General features: G+C 39.9%; 1 protein-coding gene across 1 annotated transcript in view; it reads right to left on the reverse strand.

The window, feature by feature from the left end:
* The window catches only part of SH3RF3 (SH3 domain containing ring finger 3), a 673,946-nt gene that overhangs the window by 397,705 nt on the left and 257,720 nt on the right, over positions 1 to 18,521 (reverse strand).

Raw genomic sequence — 18,521 nt, forward strand, 5'->3', positions numbered from 1 at the left:
AATAGTAAAAAAAAAATAATAACAGTGTAGCTCTGCAGGGCAAATTACAATGCGATGCAATTTAAAAACAATATTTGAACTGTTAATATAATATTGATTTGAGGTTCTACAAACTGCAAAACAATAGAAATGTGCTAGATAAGTAATGTTCACCAAATAATTGATGAAAAGCAGCTGAATGTTAATCACGTAAATCCTATTCATTATTCTAGAAGTACAGCCAAATCCACTGTGAATGTCAGTGTCTCTAAAACCAGTATAAACTGCTATTCCAAAACTAAAAACTGATGTTTCATCTCTTGATACGCTCTGGTCTTTTGTGAAACAGAACAAAAGAAATGAATATTAAATTGCATAGGTGCCATTTAAAATCAGGTTATATATTAGAATACAAATTAGATTGGTTAACAGGATTGCTTGAACTTTCCTAAAGCAATATTTCAAACTCTGTCTGCTTTTAACCCTCTGAGGATTTAATTCCTGAGTATAATTGAAATTCGATGTGAGAATTACCACGGAGCAGACAATTGTAAGAAGGTATTCTTTAGGAAGGAAATTGTCCTGGAAAACAATATGTGATATTATGTATTGCAGTGTTTTAAATCAGCTCATATCATGCATTTTTTTTTTCATTTCTAAAGTGTGAAGTGGGCAACTAAAATCCTTTACATGTTTTGTTACCTATCACTGATGATTTATGGGTACTGACTCTAAACACCTTAAGGCTACTACCCACATGGATTTTATCTTAAATACACAAGGAGAAGGGTTTTTATTTTTAGCCATGTGACTGTAATTTTCAAATCACATTGGACTGAAAATGACTTACACTTTTTAAAAAATAAGGTGGTATACTTGTGTTTTAGTTTTATGAACAGAGCCTAATGTATGTTTTCCCTGGTTATCCCTTGGTTTTCTTTGGATGCTACTGTGTCCCCTTACCCAATAAATACATACTGGTAGGTTAACTAGATTCCACCCAAATGCTTTTCAGGGGGTGTGGGTAGAAATCTTATAGCCTGAACAAAGCCTATCCCTCTATAGTGTGTACTTGTCTTAATACAGAGCACTAAGTGTCATTTCTGTCTGCTGCTTCATTGTTCATTCCTCCTCCCTTCTGACAAGTTTCCTAACATTCATTTTTAATCCATTTTCATATAAAAAACAAAAAACAAACACAAAAGGGTGCCTCCATCTTGGTGTAGCGATTTATTAAAAAAGCATAACAGACAATAAAAATGCACTCACTGGATAAAAGTAGCTCAAGGCTTGTCATAGACCCATATATGGGTAAAAATGTTGTGGCCTGTAAACTCCAAATGGCCAGGGACTGACTTGAATGTACTCTATGAAGCAATGTAGAATACATTAACCCCAACCCCATTATTCCCAAGTGTGGCTCAGGGTGGAATTTCAGTGCCATTAGCGGTAACCCTGAGACACACTTGGGGTACCGCCAGGGAGGATCGCTGAATCCTGGAAGAGGTTACTTACCTTGTCCCCGGGATCCCGCGATGTATTCCGGCAGTGTACGGTGGCCGGATCTTCCGCCTGATGCTGTGTGCCCTGGCTTCCGTTCCCTGCGAGCGTCGCGTCGCAGGGGGGTGGAACCGGCGGCAAATTCAAAAAGTAAAAAACACAAACACACTAATATGTATTAAGCATTGTTTTTATACACTGTTGGAATATTTATAAGTTGAATTTGAGACACTGTATGTATCAGTGCCACTTCATCCCTTTATTTTCATTCATTTAAATTGTGTACACACTTTTTAAAAAAAGAGGCAGCAGATCACCTTCTTAAGTGTCAACAGCTATCAGAAACCAAGCACCTTCACACCCCCCCTTTCTTTATTCAACACTATGTTATACTTACCTGCTCTGATTTTGCACAGAGCAGCCCCGATCCTCCTCTTCTCAGGTCCCCTGCTGGTGCTCACTGGCTCCTCCCTCCTGCCAAGTGAACTCACAGCAAGCAGCTTGCAATGGGGGCACCCAAGCAGGCTTGCTCCTGAGCCATGGCTCTGCGTGTCCATTCATACACAGAGCCGTACCTTGGCCCTGCCCCTATCTCTCCTCATTGGCACACTAGCTGTGATTGACAGCAGCAAGAGCCAATGGCTCCTGCTGCTGTCTTAGCCAATAAGGAGGCTCTCGTGCACATCATTGGAAATAGATCGGGCTCGGGTAAGTATTAGGAGGGGGGCTGCGGGGAATGCTGCACACTGAAGGTTTTTTTTACCTTCATGAATGTAAATGCAGTCTTTACAAAAAGTTTAAAGCTGCATTTAAACAATAACATAAGAATAAATGACTGATAATTTGGAATTCTGACAATCTACAAAACCTCTATTTTTTTTTTTTTTATTTTAACTGCAGACCTTAACTAACAATACAACAGTACAAAAATAATAGGAAAAATAAATTGATAGACCTATGCTTGTCTAGCAATGTAAATCCTGCCTACAGTTACTATTGGAGCTAAAGTCTCCAGATACCAGTGGCTAAATTCAGATGAATGATTCTAAAGATTCCTGAGCACAGCAAGTATTTAATTACACAATCTGAAACCATTGTTAAATACAAGAACATAAGTTATATTTAGAAAGATAAAAAAAAACTCATTCACCCACCTTTTTTGGAATATTGTGATGCCTAATGTGCCACACATAAAGGATTAATCAACAAACAAGTGCAAAGAGGTATTATTATATGAAAAGTGCAATAACCCATAATGCCCTATCCTTATTTCCCGAAACCTGGTGCTCTGATTGGTGTGAGCCATTGCACTTCACTCTATGCTCTTTTCCTGATTACGTTTGTTTGTGCCACATGTATAATTTGCATGGGCATATTATGCTGAATATCTTGGTTATCAAGTAAAATGTTTCTTCTTTCGATATTTTTTTTTTTTGAATCTCGAGGGATTACATAAAATGCATTCGCCTAAGCAACAACATAAAACCTGGCTTTGGCTTTCAAGCCTATTTTCAAATAGAATAAATGATTTGCAGTCTTTTAGCTCATTCTTTTATATCCTCTTTGCATCCAGAGAGGCATCCGCTCAGTATCCAGAAATGAATGTATTGTCTCAGCACAATCCTCAACTGAGTGTTCCCCAAACAATACAAAGGCACTTTCATAATCATACAGGATGTTGGGTAAAAATGGATTTCAGCCTTGGCCAAAAGAAAAGACAATGGGTTTAGTAGTATATGTCTTTTAAATGACATCACAATGACAGTGATTTGTTTCTCCTAGAATTATATATTTTCATCGCATGTGACAGCTTGAAAGAAATCTATAAGGTTTTATAATGCCAGCTACTTCAATACAATTTAACACCAATTGAGAGCCTGCAGCCAAACCCAAGATCACAAAGAATGCAGTCAAGGTTTGCCAACCAAATCAGATAAGCCTACAATATATTTGTCAATTTATTCATAGGTATGGGCTCAAAGACAAGCTGTAATCTCTTCCACTTTGCAAAATGCAAGGGCTCGCATCTGCTTTTTTTTTGACACATGCATTAAGATTCCAAAAATGTATTCATTTTGGCCATGTTATTTTTTTCTGTAGCTTTACCGCCATCTGCTACCATTAACCCTTTAGTTTACTTCCATCTACCAAAGGCAGTGTTAAAATACCAATTGTATATTTTCAGCCAAGAAGAGAGCCAGAACCGTATGACATCAATTTGTCTTCTCTCCAGTTTCTACAACTGCTCTCTTGTGGATATAATTGAATTACAGTAGTCAGAAGAAGCAATATACATTGTAGACACCTGATGCTCCTATCTCTCCGACCAGGGTCAGTGAGTGGGAAAATATGCATGGACTGAATACAAACACACGCGGCTGCTAGTCTATGGATTTGTTACGGTAGATATTCATCTGACACAAGAGCTTAACAAATCCATTTACCAAAACATCTTGAGAAAATTAGAGTTTTGTATAATGTTACATAACTCAGCCTCTAGTGGTTCGCATGCGGAAATGTTATCTTTTCCATGTCAACAGCTGTAATACATACTGAACAAACTTATGGAAATATACTAAGAAAATGGATAAATTCAATGTGATCTTCAAAGTAAAGTTGCCTCTGCGTGTCTACTACTATGATTCTAAATTTTTCTTTACTTGCAGAGATGGACGCTAAAGCTGTTGTATAGCACAGATTGGTAGACTTTCAGGAGAGACAGATTGTTTGATGACTGTAACATTGCACTGGATTTTGTTTTTCCTAGAGCTCTGGTTCACGGATTCGGATCAGAGGAATGTGACTTTTTGTTTGGATGCTCCACATTATGGTGCAACTCTAAAGACAGATGCTAAGGAGTATGATCCCACCAAAATGGGTGTAGGTATGTGAATCAGAGGGGGGAGCATGGGCAGAATGTAAACTGTATATATCTATAGGTATACAGAAAAAAAAATGAACACCCTACCAGGTGCTGGAGTCTCAGAATGCATTCTCATCAGAAAATTATAACTTTCTTATCCTCAATACACAGCTACTGGATGCCATCCTCTCATATCATTTATTTTACGAATTTAAAGGCATTCAATGCCGAGGAAAATATAGTCTCTGAATGCTGACTTTCTTCTGGATATGTTAGTTGACTGCCAGTCACAATGATCCAATGTATCTAATACTTTTTGAGTTATCAACCCAGATAAAGCATGTAGGTCAGGAGTTTTCCAACAAAAAGTGCAGTGCAACATATAAACCTGCATATATCCCCATGTAACTATGTCTACTAGAAAGTATCACATTCTGCTATATACCAACATAGCATGTATACATAGTAACACTTACGGTAAAAATCTAAATATATATATCAACGCTTTTACATGTAACAAATACATACTACTCCATCTGTGTATTGTTGGATTACATATATGTTACATGTAACATAGTTGATTTACAGTATATTTAGATTTTTAAGTGTTTATTCAAGTATGTATATATGATATAGTGATTAATATTATTATACAGGATTTATATAGCACCAACAGTTTGTGCAGTGCTTTACAAAGTTGGGAAAAACAGTACAGCTACAATACAATTCTATACAGGAGGAATCAGTGGGCCATGTTTGTTAGAGCTTACGATCTAGAAAGGAAGGTCAAGTGATACAAAAGGTAATAACTGTGGGAGATGGGCTCATGGAGAAAATAAAAGTTCAGTTGGTATTTGGAGGCAGAAAAGGCTTCTCTGATGAGAAAAGTTTTTAGGGATCACCTAAAAGTGGATAGAGTTGGAGATAGATTAGGGTAGGGAATTCCAGAGGATGGGAGAGGCTCGGGAGAAGTCTTGAAGGCGAGTATGGGAGGAGGTGACGAGGAAGCTAGAGGACAGGAGGTCGAAAAAAGTAGAACGAGGTGGACGAATTGGTTGGTATTTTGAGACTAGGTTAGTGATGTGGCTGGGGGCCGAGTTGTGGTTGGCTTTGTAAGTTATTGTTAGTATTTTGAATTTAATTTGTTGGGTGAGTGGCAGCCAATAGAGGGATTTGCAAAGAGGGTTAGCAGACACTGAGCGGTTTGTAAGATGGATGAGTCTGATACTTGCTACTAGACATGGTTACACAGGGACACATGTAGGCGTATATGTTGCACTGCACTTTTTGTTGGATTTACATTGTTAGATATGAGAAGCACATTTCAGTGTGAGCAGCAACACATGGGGGTTGATTGACTAAAACTGGAGAGTGCAAAAACTGGTGCAACTCTGCATAGAGACCAATCGGCTTCCAGGTTTCTTTTTCAAAGCTTAATTGAACAAGCTGAATTTAAAAGCTGATTGGCTGCCAAGCACAGCTGCACCAGATTTTGCACTCTCCAGCTTTAGTAAGTCAACTCCATTGTGATTAAAAAATTGAATTTCACATATAGGTTTTTAATAATTACCACATAGGATTGAACTGATTGGTATTGATAGTAGCTTGCACAGAGAATCATCCATATATAAATAGGTCAGGAGTTTTTGCTTCACTTACTGCATACTGGTTTTTGGTCAGTGACTACAAAATTATAAAACCAGACACACCTAGACAGCTAATATTTTCCAAAGAAGATTTTCAATAGCACACCCCACATTTCTTTCAGTAAGGGCTCTTTCACACAGGCGCTCCGTATGTCCGCAAATCATCCTATTTTTTTGCGGATGATTTGCGGATATAATGTAAGTCTATGGCATTGCGGATGTCAGCGGAATACCATCCGCTGACATCCGATTTCCTTCCTTTCAGTTCTGTTCTGTTTTTTCGAACGGAACAGAACCCTATTTTTCCTCCGTTCAAAAAACGTAAAGGAAGGAAAATCGGATGTCAGCGGTGTCATCCGCTGACATCTGCAATCCCCATAGACTTACATTAGGTCCGCATATCATCCGCAAACGGATGGGATGATACGCGGACCTACGGAGCGGATGACAGAAATGTCATCCGCTCCGTGAAAAAAAAAAAAAGGACCGCAGTGGAGCTCTCACACGGAAAGCCCGTGTGAAAGAGCCCTAAGGCTCCATTCACACCTGAGCGTAGCGCAGTGACAGCTGCTGCAGCTTGTTTTTTTTGTGGAGAGTTTTTGGAGCAGAACCATTCATTAACATTGGCCTCCCTCTGCTCCAAAAATGCTCCAAAGAAGTTAAGTACCAAATCAAGGCACAGAGCCAGAAAAGTTTGGCGTTGCAATTTTTGCTGCTATTTTAGCACGTTTTGTCGTTCGACAATCGTGGCAAAATCGCACCGTGTTTGGGGTGCCATTAAAAAAAATTCTGCCCGTGACCCAAATCATATAGGTGTGAGCGGAGCCTAAAGGTCTTATATGTTTGCTGTAAAGTGTGCAAACTCCTTTAGCCTATCTGAACAACAATGTCTACAGTTGACTCAATGGGATTTTCACTGGGTGTAAGTGGTTTATTTCTGGTTACTACATCCTGGATTCCCTGCAGGCTTTCCAGCTTCTCCTCTGCTGTTTACCTTCTGTTTCTAAGGACTACATATCCCATGGTACTTTGCTACCTATAAGCCATGATTCCTGTATCCTCGGCACCTCTGTAGTTCAGAAGGCAGGCTCTGCGAAATGTGTGACATTGCAGTACCCACTCACAGGTACGTCACAAAGTAAGTTTATGAACATCAAGATTGTTCAGATTAACGGAGTAGGAAAAAAATAAATAAAATACCAGGTCTAAAGGTATGCTTCATGTGCGTAACACAATACTTAGGAGCATAAGTACGTTTCACCAGTTACAGGTACATGGTATTATTTCAAATAGGGATACATTTTGAAAACCCAGTTACCCCTTGCAGCTGTTTTACTTTACCCCAGATTGTGTGCATTAAGCTATAAGTAGGAGGAGATGGTTGGATTTAGCAAACAATTGGGATTCTAAACCTTCTGGGAATGAAGATGATCTAGTGTGGTGAAGCATAAATAAATAAAATACAATGTTGAACTGAATCTATGATTTTACATTTTGGCCATAGATATGCTTTAACTTTTTGGCCTGGACAGTTTAACCACTTCCTGAAAACCGATGTACCCGTGCGTTGGCTTGAAGAAGTTGTTGTACCGGGATGATGTCTGTAGCTGCAGGCATCAACCTGGTACCGTTTTTTTAGAGCCGGCGGTCGGCTTTCTGATAACAACCAAGCTGGCTCTCACTCTGACTATTGCAGCTATACCTCACGTGTGTGATTTGAACACCGCTTACATTTGTGGGCACAACTTACATATGTGTTTTCTTTGGTGTGCGAGTTTTAAATAGTTTTATTTTTCTTATTCATTTAATTTTATATGAGTTATTTTTAGCACTGCTCCTTCCAGCGAGCGGAAGGGGACATCCCCTTTCCAACAGCCTTCCACCGCTCTGCCTCAGGTCTCCCGTCCCACCGGGAGACCCGAGCAAACAGCCAGAACGTCCACCGACTAGTTAGAGTCCCGAATGAAGCCGGATTCGGCTTCGATCAGACCTCCGATCAAGTAACCCAGAAGTGACGCCACAACGTCACTTCCGGTTTACTCGGCTGCCAATGGCACAGATTAAAAAAAAAAAATTACAGCATTCAAAAATGCAGATTTTGGCATTTTGAATACTTTGAAGTGCAGTGGAGGGGTTTGGAGTATTTTAGACCCCAGATCCCTCCATAAAGAGTACCTGTCTTTGCCTATTACTGTCACAAGGGATGTTTACATTCCTTGTGACAGCAATAAAAGTGATCAGATTTTCATATTTTTTATAAGGAGCAGTGTTAAAAATAAAAAATAAAATAAAATAAATAGGAAAAGAAAACAATTTAAAGCACCCCCATCACCGTGAGCTCACGCACCAAAGAAAACGCATACGTAAGTTGTGCCCGCAAATGTAAACAGTGTTCAAATCACACATGTGAAGTATTGCTGCGATCGTCAGAGTGAGAGCAATAATTCAAGCAAAAGGCCTCCTCTGTAACTCTAAACTAGTAACCGCTAAAAAAAATTTAAAGCGTTGCCTATGGAGATTTTTAAGTACCATAGTTTGTCTCCATTCCACAAGTGTGCGCAATTTTAAACCGTAACATGTTAGGTATCTATTTACTCGGCGTGACATTATCTTTCACAGTGTACAAAAAAACTGGGCTAAGTTTACTGTTGATTTTTTTTTTTAATTCAATGAAGTGTATTTTTTAGAAAAAATTGCTTTTGAAAGACCGCTGCGCAAATACTGCTTGACAAAAAATATTTCATCGACCGCTATTTTATTGTCCAGAGTCTTTGCTAAATATATATATATATATATATATATATATATATATATATATATATATACACAGTGATACCTCAGTTCAGGAACTTAATTCGTGAACTGACTCGCGAACCAAATTGGTCGTGAACTGAGGCACATTTTTCCATAGGGTTCAATGTAAATCCGGTTAATCCGTTCTGACCTTTTTTTTTTTTTTGGTTTTTGAAGCACAAAAATATGAAACAAATTACAATACACATTGGTACAGTATAGTAATGTATAAAGTCCAGCAAAGTCCAGTACAGTAAGCACTCAAACGGGTGAACTGTACAATACAGTAAGTACAGTATTGTACAGAAGTACTGTACAGTATTGTACAGTACAGTACAGTAGTACAGTACAGTACTGTATGTGCTAAAAAGGACACCAAAAAGCAAAAAGTGTCTTCACAGTACTCACAGTACTTTCTGTGTCTCTTCTTCTCTCCACGATCTTCCTACAGGAAGTCACGAACCATGTGACAGCCTGGAAATAGCATTAAAATGGCCGCGGCTCCTGTTCGTGAACCGAAGCAGAGTTCGTGACCCGGAGCATATTTTTATGAACTTTTCTGTTCGTGAACCGAGTTGTTCGTGAACAGAAGCGTTCATGAACCGAGGTATCACTGTATATATATATATATATATATATATATATATATGTAGCACCCTCCTAGATAGGTGCTAAGTAAACTATAGTTTGTTCCATCTGCTTATCAGATTGTTAGTTAGGCCTGTTGCATGTGTCAATTTGTTATTCATCTGGCCTGAGGGAGTGTCCCCACTGTATCCAATAGGGGAGCATGTTGGACAGTGGAGGAAACCCAGCCAGTGACACACAGGCTTTATGACTATCTCAGTGGGTTGGCACAACAGTGGTGCATCCTGGGATATGTTATAAAAGTCACGGGCACATGTGACAGGGCGTCTTTGGGTGGGAAGCCAGGTCCCGGGAGGAAGGCGATTGCTGTCTCTCCTCCTGTCTGTATGGAAGGTGGTCACAGGCGGTTGGCCAAGTGAGCCAGAAGTGTGGTGCTGAGCCAGGAGGTCCAGGATACTGACAGTGGAGCTGAAAGCAGAGCAACCCAGGGAAAAACAGTGTCCGTGAGTACCGGGAAGCTTGCCAGGGGTCTGTCCAGAAAGGGACCCACTTCAGTGGAGGGTCAGTGGACAAGGGCTAGCACGCACGGAAAGTGAGAAAGGGGGTGCCAAGTTAGGACCCTGAAGAGGAATCAATTCAGGAACATATCTTCTACTTCACTTCAGTGGCAAGGTGTAGCAGTGGCCTTGCTGCACACACTACAGTCAGTTGTCCTCAAGATTTGTGCATAGTTCATAGCTGGAGTATCCCACTCATCCCTTCACCGATCCCAGTTCTACAATAAAACACAAAAACCAAATCCCCTGGACTGTTCATTGTCTGAGCCGAGTGTCTGGAGTGATAAGTTCTACAGGTTGTTGCTACAGGTAACCCAGGGGACCCGCAAGGTGTAATTCTCAGCAGCCCTCTAGGGGGCAGTGCTACATATAATGTATGGGGGTTCTAAGTAATTTTAGAGCGAAAAATACTGATTTTTACTTGTAAGCAACGTGTCAGAAATAGGCTTGGTCCTTAAGTGGTTAAAATGGTTATAAACAAAATATTGCAATTTTTTTAGAATAATGAACTACATATTGCCTGGGTACTATATATATATATAAAACTTTTAGCTACAACTGTACAAACCTACCCAACTCCTGACAAAGTATGCCACCATTTATAATCCCTTGTCAGTGCCCCTAGTAGTTCACCTTACCCGTAAAGATGGGTGTACACTGCACCAAAACATAATAATCTTGTGGCATCAAAGCGAAGGAAATTTCAAGGACACAGGATTATGAGACGAAAGCAATATACTGTGCAGTGATCAGATCATTGATTGCTCATTCTTATTGATTTATGTAGATTGCATTCTGCCCTGGGTGAGCTGGAACATAGCAGATATAATTGGTCATTTTTTTTGCTGTTATTTACCTTTCTTTCTCTAATAATACTGAAAGAGCATACACTGCCAAAGCACCTGGTGGCTGTACTAAAACAAATCTACCCCATCCTTTAAATTAGCTAATCTACTGCTAGGGCTGTCACTTGTGAGAACATCATGGCAACCTTTGAGTCAGTGGGAAAAATGAGTCTCTTCCCTCACTTTGACATGTAAAAGTGACAATCAGTCATTGTGTACTGTCAGGAGCCAGCTCGGAGCTTCTCTTCGATCAGTACAGCCTGATCCATGCCATATACTGCACTGTTAACATTAGCTATAAAGCAGTGATGGATAAACATACAGCCACAAGGTAGTTCAATGAGTTTGCAGTAATCAGAACACAGACAGGCAAGATATGTGCTAATGAAAAATAATTTATATTTCAGTCATCTGACTTCACCAAGTTGTATTTTGATTGGTTACTATGGATTATTTCGCATTTCAGCGTTACCCTTTGCAATGCTTTACTGATTTTACAAACGAAATACAAGGCTGACAATAACCGTGAAAGAATAGAAGGTGTGACATCTGCAGTTCAAAATCTGCTGAGAAGTAAAGGGCTCTAGGCCTTAGACGAGGCAAAAGCAGATCCAGCAGCTGATCCTTTGCCTTCGTTCCAGGTAACATATCCATCACTGTTTTAGAGACACCTACCCATTAAACACAATGCAACTGTTGCCATATAGTCAGAGAGGGGTTGATTTACTAAAGACAAATAGGGTGTTTACATTGCAAGAGTATTGTCACTTAGCTTAGTGAATGTGGTGATGCAAAGAATACCTGTTCACATGCAAGGGAATTTAGTTACATAGTTAGTGAGGTTGAAAAAAAGACATCAGTCCACCCAGTTCAACATCCAGTTCAACACTTTAAAAACAAAAAAAAACATATTTTTGCTTGCACGTGATTGAACAATGAGTCATCAATGATCACTGAACAATGACTGTTGAAATTATTAGAGCTTTACCTCATTCATTAAAGCGTAGCTCCACTTTTGTTGAGAAAAAAACATTCCGCTCTGGGTGATCTATGTACATTGCAAGGATTTTAACAAACTTTGTTGCAGATTCCTACCTTTTGGTATTCTGAAGAAATCCCTGTTTGTTCCTCTGTGTCTCTGTGCTGAGTGGGTCTAATAGGAGTGGTTTCATAATTATCAATCAGCTGTGGCATCTGTAGAGCACTATTGAGAAAAGCTGCTGGGCCTGCATCCCTTTAGATGTGTTCCTATGGGGAGTATTTTACCAAAAATGAAATTTTTGTTGCAGGGGATGCCAGAAATATGACTTGTATCTTAGTGCAGACTTCTGGGAAAATTGGCGAGCCAATCGCACAAGCAGGAAATGATGTTTCTGGGGTGTGGTCAGTATACATTCTGTGTACAGAACAGCTCCAGGTAGCCATATTGCATTGCAATTTCAGAAAATTACAACAGCTGCAGATCGAAAAGGAAAGATAATTTTTATATTTCAAATAATTTTATTGGGTGGTAAACAAGATGGCAAAAGTAAAAAAATAAACAGTAGTAGAGGCTCAATCCAGTCCTGTAACAGCATAACAGATAGAAGCGAACCATAAAAGTGGACAAATTGACAACATGTACCTGAACATATATATCCAAAGTGTGTAAAATATTAACTAAACATTAAAATCCATATAATTGGGGTACATTGCATGGAATAATAGTAATGGTAAAGTCAAGAAGGTAAGAACACAAGGGAGGGTAGGGTGGAGATTTCCCAAGGGGTTCCCATAGTCAGTATTACGGGAGGCAAAGGAGATTGTTCAGTTCTCGAGAGTATGATGGATGAGAGTGAATAACTGGGCAATACGACCAATGCCCAGCAAACGCATGGAGCAAAAATCAGCTGATCTTATGCGCCGAGGTAGGGGAGGCGACGGGGCAATGAATGGAGCGGAGGGGAAGGTGGCCAGCCACCTTTTCCCATTGAGCCATAGCGAGCAGGGTATGTTTTCGTCGTTGTAGATGTTGAGTGACAACTTAGGGTTAAGGCGAATTGTACACGTGGAGTGGAGTCATGGGGCAGCAGAGTGGAGTAGGGCAAGGCAGGGGGCATAGCCTTCATCATACCCTGTCATGAGGCCCACTGCCACTCATCCACCCCAGCGAGTCAAGGGGGAATAAATATATAGACAGAGAAGGGAGAGCCAGAAGAAAAGAAGGCAGGAAAGGCTCAGGAGAAAGGGAGAGGTTAGGAAATTTGTGTCGCAATTGTAAACGCTATATTGTTTTTTCTTTGTTATTTTTTTTTCTCCACGAAAGGGGAGTTACCCTTTAAGCTGTACCCATTCAAATTCAATTTTATTTAATCTTCCATGGTTTAGGACAGCCTTTTTCAACCAGGGTGCCTTGAGGTTTCTTGGCAAAATGCCTAAAACCTAATCAAAAATTGTATACAAGCCAGCAGGTGGATGAAGCCTGCCTTTTAGTTAAACAAAGCAACGGGTTTTCATTATGCCCCATTATGACTTTCTAGACACTGGCATCCTAACAACAATGATGCCATCAGTTAATAAGGAGGATATCTGTTGCCTCCACAGCATCCTTGTTTGACCCCCCCTGTGCCTCTCTCCCTCAGCAGTGAGGTCACATTAGCTGACTGATGGAGAGAAATTGAGAGAGAAGAGAAACACTGGAATACTAGTCAGCCCCAGTGTGCAAAAGTGTATTTGCTTTAGAAGAATAAATCACCTCTAACATTAGGTGTGTATTTTCTGCATTATGTAAAACTATTAGAATAGTTTTTTACATTTTAGAATGGGATGCCTCGAGACTGTCTATAATATTAAAGGGTGCCTTGAGATTGTCCATAATTTTAAAGGGTGGCTTGAGATTGTCTATAATTTTAAAGGGTGCATTGACATTATCTGTAATTTTAAAGGGTGCCTTGATATTGTCTATACTTTTAAAGGGTGCCTTGATATTGTCTATAATTTAAAGGGTGCCTTGAGATCATCTGTAATTTTAAAGGGTGCCTTGACATTGTCTATAATTTTAAAGGGTGCCTTGATATTTTCTAGAATTTTAAAGGGTGCCTTGAGATTGGCTATAATTTTAAAGGGTGCCTTGACTGAAAAAAAGGTTGAGATACAGTGGTTTAGGATATGATTTACAGTAGTGTGCGTCTTCTTAATCAATAAAATGTTCATAAATTTACCATTTCCAACGTGTTTATCCCAACAATGATGTAAACTGTACCTTGCTTTGTTGGTGGGCCTATCAATCTGTTATAAAGAGAGTTTAAAGACAGCTATAGTTTCATGACTTTGGCAAAAAAAATCACCCAAGAATTTAACATTTTTCTGTTTTGTAAATGATTGTCGCATATTCCTTGTTAAAGATGATGACTTACTGGAAAATGCAAACGTTCTTTTAAACAGATGTATCACTTCAAACCACTATTACACCAATTTTGTGAGCTTCGCTCCAACCCAGATCAATACACCCCCGCTGCAATGCTCTAATTGCATTTTCCAACCCAACGCAGGTGGCCGAATTGTACAATTAGGGACATTGATCTCATCCTCTTTACATTGTGAATCGAAATGACACATGAAAACATTTAAACCAATACTGGGAGAGCCTAAAACCAAATATTTGCACTTTACTCCTATTCCAATTGTACTCACTATGATGGGACTGATTATGAAAACAATAGAAGGACAACCAGTAGGTTCCAGCTCTCAATTTTTAGATAGCAACACAAGAATTACAGCAAGCACTTGACTGGTTGCTGTAAAGAAAGCATGCATGTATTATTCACCTTCATTTTATAAATAGGCCTCTATATCACTCTCTTACCCACACCTGACCTATAAATATGGTAAATTATATTTTAACACCGACAATGTCACAACTATAAAAATATCTTATTTGGACATTTATGAGGTAGATCCACAATCAGGTTTTTATTGCTGCCTGTGTATGTTTTAATTGGATTTTCCCTCACACCCATTTCTGCCTAACACCTGTATATTGGAAAGGAAGTGAAGGTCAATATCCCTAATATGAACACAGACAGTAATATCATCATGGCAGAGGCTCTAACCCTTATCCATTCTTTAAAATGGGGTTTATATTGCTGCCTGTCTACCTGATGAGGACATTTACTTTACCTTCCTGTTCTGTGTGACACCTGTCAAACAGACATGAACTAAGGTGAAATTTCCCTAATATATCTTGTCTTTATTCCCATCAGACACGTTCCTGGATTAATGGCACCTCTGTATTGGGTGCTTCAGTGATCACCAGCTGGACACAGGATATATCACAGATAAATACACATGTTCGCCAGCACACCGTGGATCTTGGCTTGCAGTCCAAAACTTTTATTGCCGAAAGATCACATCACGCAGGATAAGTGCAATGTTTCCAAGCCATGCAGGACGCCTTCATCAGGCATGTGATAAAGTGTCTACAGTGAAAACAGAATATAAATAAACTACCACCAATCAAAATCAAGGAAAGAAGTTACGTCCTCCCCCTCCTCCTCTGATGTCGTATGATGTCATATGCCCACTAAATGGCATCCCAGTCTTAGCCTGTAGGGTTCAATATTGAGTTGGTCCACCGTTTGCAGCTTTAACAGCTTCAACTCTTCTGGGAAGGCTGTCCACAAGGTTTAGGAGTGTGTCTATGGGAATGTTTGACCATTCTTCCAGTAGCGCATTTGTGAGGTCGGCAACGGTTGTGGTTCTTGCTTTAATTTATACCAAAGTTGTTCTATTGGGTTGAGATCAGGACCCTGTGCAGGCCCGTCAAGTTTCTCCACCCCAAACTTGCTCATCCATGTCTTTATGGACCTTGCTTTGTGCACTGGAGGGGGATTATGGTGTGGGGATGTTTTTCAGGGGTTGGGCTGGGCCCCTTAGTTCCAGTGAAGGGAACTCTTAAGGCATCAGCATACCAAGATTTTCTGGACAATTTCATGCTCCCAACTTTGTGGGAACAGTTTGTTGATGGCCCTTCCTGCTCCAACATGACTGCGCACCAGTGCACAAAGCAAGGTCCACTCAATAGTGCACAAAGCAAGGTCCAATATTATAGGGTGATTTGTATTCCCCTTGCCTGAGATACACTCAATTGGTTATGTTTATTTAACAAAAGATGCATTATCTTTGTTCTTTTTTTCTCTCTCCTCTTCCTGTTTCTGCTCTTCCAGTTTCTAACTCCCAGGACGGTACGCAGTATGCGGCCTGTTGCTGGGGTGCACCTAGGCATAGGGCGATGTTGTCATGTTATGTTTGATTGGCATGGTCCCCTTGTTACTATTATAACCATTTAGGCAGATGCCTCTTTTTTTGCTTTCTGCCATTTTTTCATTAGTACACTTTTTTCTACAGCCATTCTTTGGCTGTGGCCAGTGAGCACAATAATAACAGGTTGTCGGTGACCCCTCCCCCCCTTTATTTATTTTTGCCGGGAATATGACGTAATGCGAAATCAGAGTAGGGGGGATGTCATTTCTTTCCTTGAGTTTGATTGGTGGTAGTTAATTTACAGTATATTCCGTTTTCACTGTTGATACTTTGTAACATGCCTGATGAAGGGGTCCTGCGTGGCCCTGAAACGTTGCACTTATCCTGTGTGATGTGATCTTTCTGCAATAAAAGTTTTTGGTGTGCTGGCGTATATGTGCATTTATTTCCCTAGTAAGGACACAAAAAAAAAAACCCTCAACAGTGAATTAAACCTCTTACGTACTATCCAGAACTAAAATAATAATTGGCTGGAGTTGAGCTTTAACGTGTATTTCCACTTTTGCAGTCAAATTTGAGAAAACCACATGTTTGTCCCCATGCACACAGCATACCGAAAAATGTTTATTACTTTTTAACTTCTTCTGAGTGACAGGCATCCCGTGATTCTGTTTGCGCTAATTTACTGTGGTTTGTCGGGCGACAATTGCGGCAAAAACGCAACGCGATTGGGGTGCCATTGGAAGTAACCCGGAATCGCAAGCGCGTCCCAATAAGTAGGTTAAGTACAGGCTGAGTATCCTCTCATTAACATGCAACGAAAAAGTCCAACATCTAAATCTTTAAACATTTGTTAGGACAATGTTCAAATCCAGTTTACAACTGATAATGAGATCTGTCAGCACAGTACAGGCAAGTTTAATTACGGCAAACACAATTCCACAGCCCCTTCATAAACCAAAACTACTAAATAGGATTTTCAGTGCGTGAGTTATCAGAAAGGTGCATATAAAATGGTAAGTAGAAATTTAAAAAATGGTATGCTGTGCGATTGGGTAACATTTAAAGTAGGCGTTATCCCAGTTTGGCTGCAAATGTGGAAATGCAATTTAAGTCACTTAACTTTGTTATTTAAGCTCTGCATTCCAAGCTTTGTACAATCAATGAAAGTTAGTCCTTGTCTTTTTTTTATATGGACATGGAACCTGTAATAGTATTCCAATTATATAAATCCCACATGATGTGCATATGTTTGAATACTTTTCCATCCCTTATGTAAACCAGCCACCCTGCATACTAGTATCAGTTTAATGCTTTGTGGTTCTTCCATCTGTGCACAGTAAGCTGTGTTTAATGTTAATTTCTATTTGAAAGTCTGGCTGTGGGTGGACGTCTATGAATTCAGGAACAGTTATAAAACAAAAGTGTCTTCACATTTACTTCTAAATAAAATCAGTCTTACGCTTACACTGTTACTATTTTAAAGTAAACCTGTGGCTAAGCATTACTGTGATGGTTAAATAACCACTTCTGGACGAGAAGGTTTTACCCCCTTAATGACCAGGCCATTTTAACGATTTGGCACTGCGGACAATTGCGCGGTCGTGCGACACTGTGCCGAAATAAAATTGATTTCCAACGGTTGGCTTTCTTGTAATGACAACCAATGCGGCTCAGCAGCCGCTCAATTGTCATTACAAGGAGCGGGAGGTGACGTCCCCACCTCCCGCCGTCTTCAGCGGCTCACCCAGGTCTCCCGTCCCACCAACATCTGCCAGCTGGCTAAAGACCCGAACAAAGCAGCTCTAAACAGGTCTCTGATGTAAAAACCGCCATGACATCACTTCCGGGTACTGGAGCTGTAAAGGCTCCAGATTTTAAAAAAAATGACAGTTTTCAAAACAGCCAAACCTGGCTTTTTGAATGCTTTTAAGTGCAGAGGAGGGGTTTGGGGTCTTTTAGATCCCAGATCCCTCCATAAAGAGTACCTGTCAGTGCCTATTTCTGTCACTAGGGATGCTTACGTTCCTTGTGACAGCAATAAAAGTGTTAAAAAAACAAAAGTGTAAAAATAAAAACATTAAATGTTCAGAATATCAGCACCTAATATCGGCTATCGGCCAGATAGGTTGGCCAGAAAATCGGTATCGGCCCTGAAAAAACGATATTGGTCGATCCCTACCCCATGGTATAGTATATTAGGCATAGATATAGGCACCTTGGGTCTGATTAGGTCTTTCCAGTTCGTTGCGCTTTGGAATTCCTTGGTGATCACTTGTTTGGCGATGTTTTGATGACATGCTTGTTGCTTCAGAGTTGATGTAAGTGTTCTACCTTTAATAAAATTCATAATTGATGGGGTTTTTTATAAGTTGAGGCTTTTTATTTTCTATGAATATTGGACTTCATGATTAGGTAAGATGGCCTGCTGTCTGAAGGGACATGGTGTCAGATCCTTACAGTTACCCATTTGACCATCATCCTGGAGATACTTTGCTTTTCATGCCTG

The sequence above is a fragment of the Pelophylax lessonae genome (genome assembly GCF_965119305.1).
Source record: "Pelophylax lessonae genome assembly, chromosome: 2".
In the NCBI taxonomy this organism is placed as follows: Eukaryota; Metazoa; Chordata; class Amphibia; order Anura; family Ranidae; genus Pelophylax; species Pelophylax lessonae.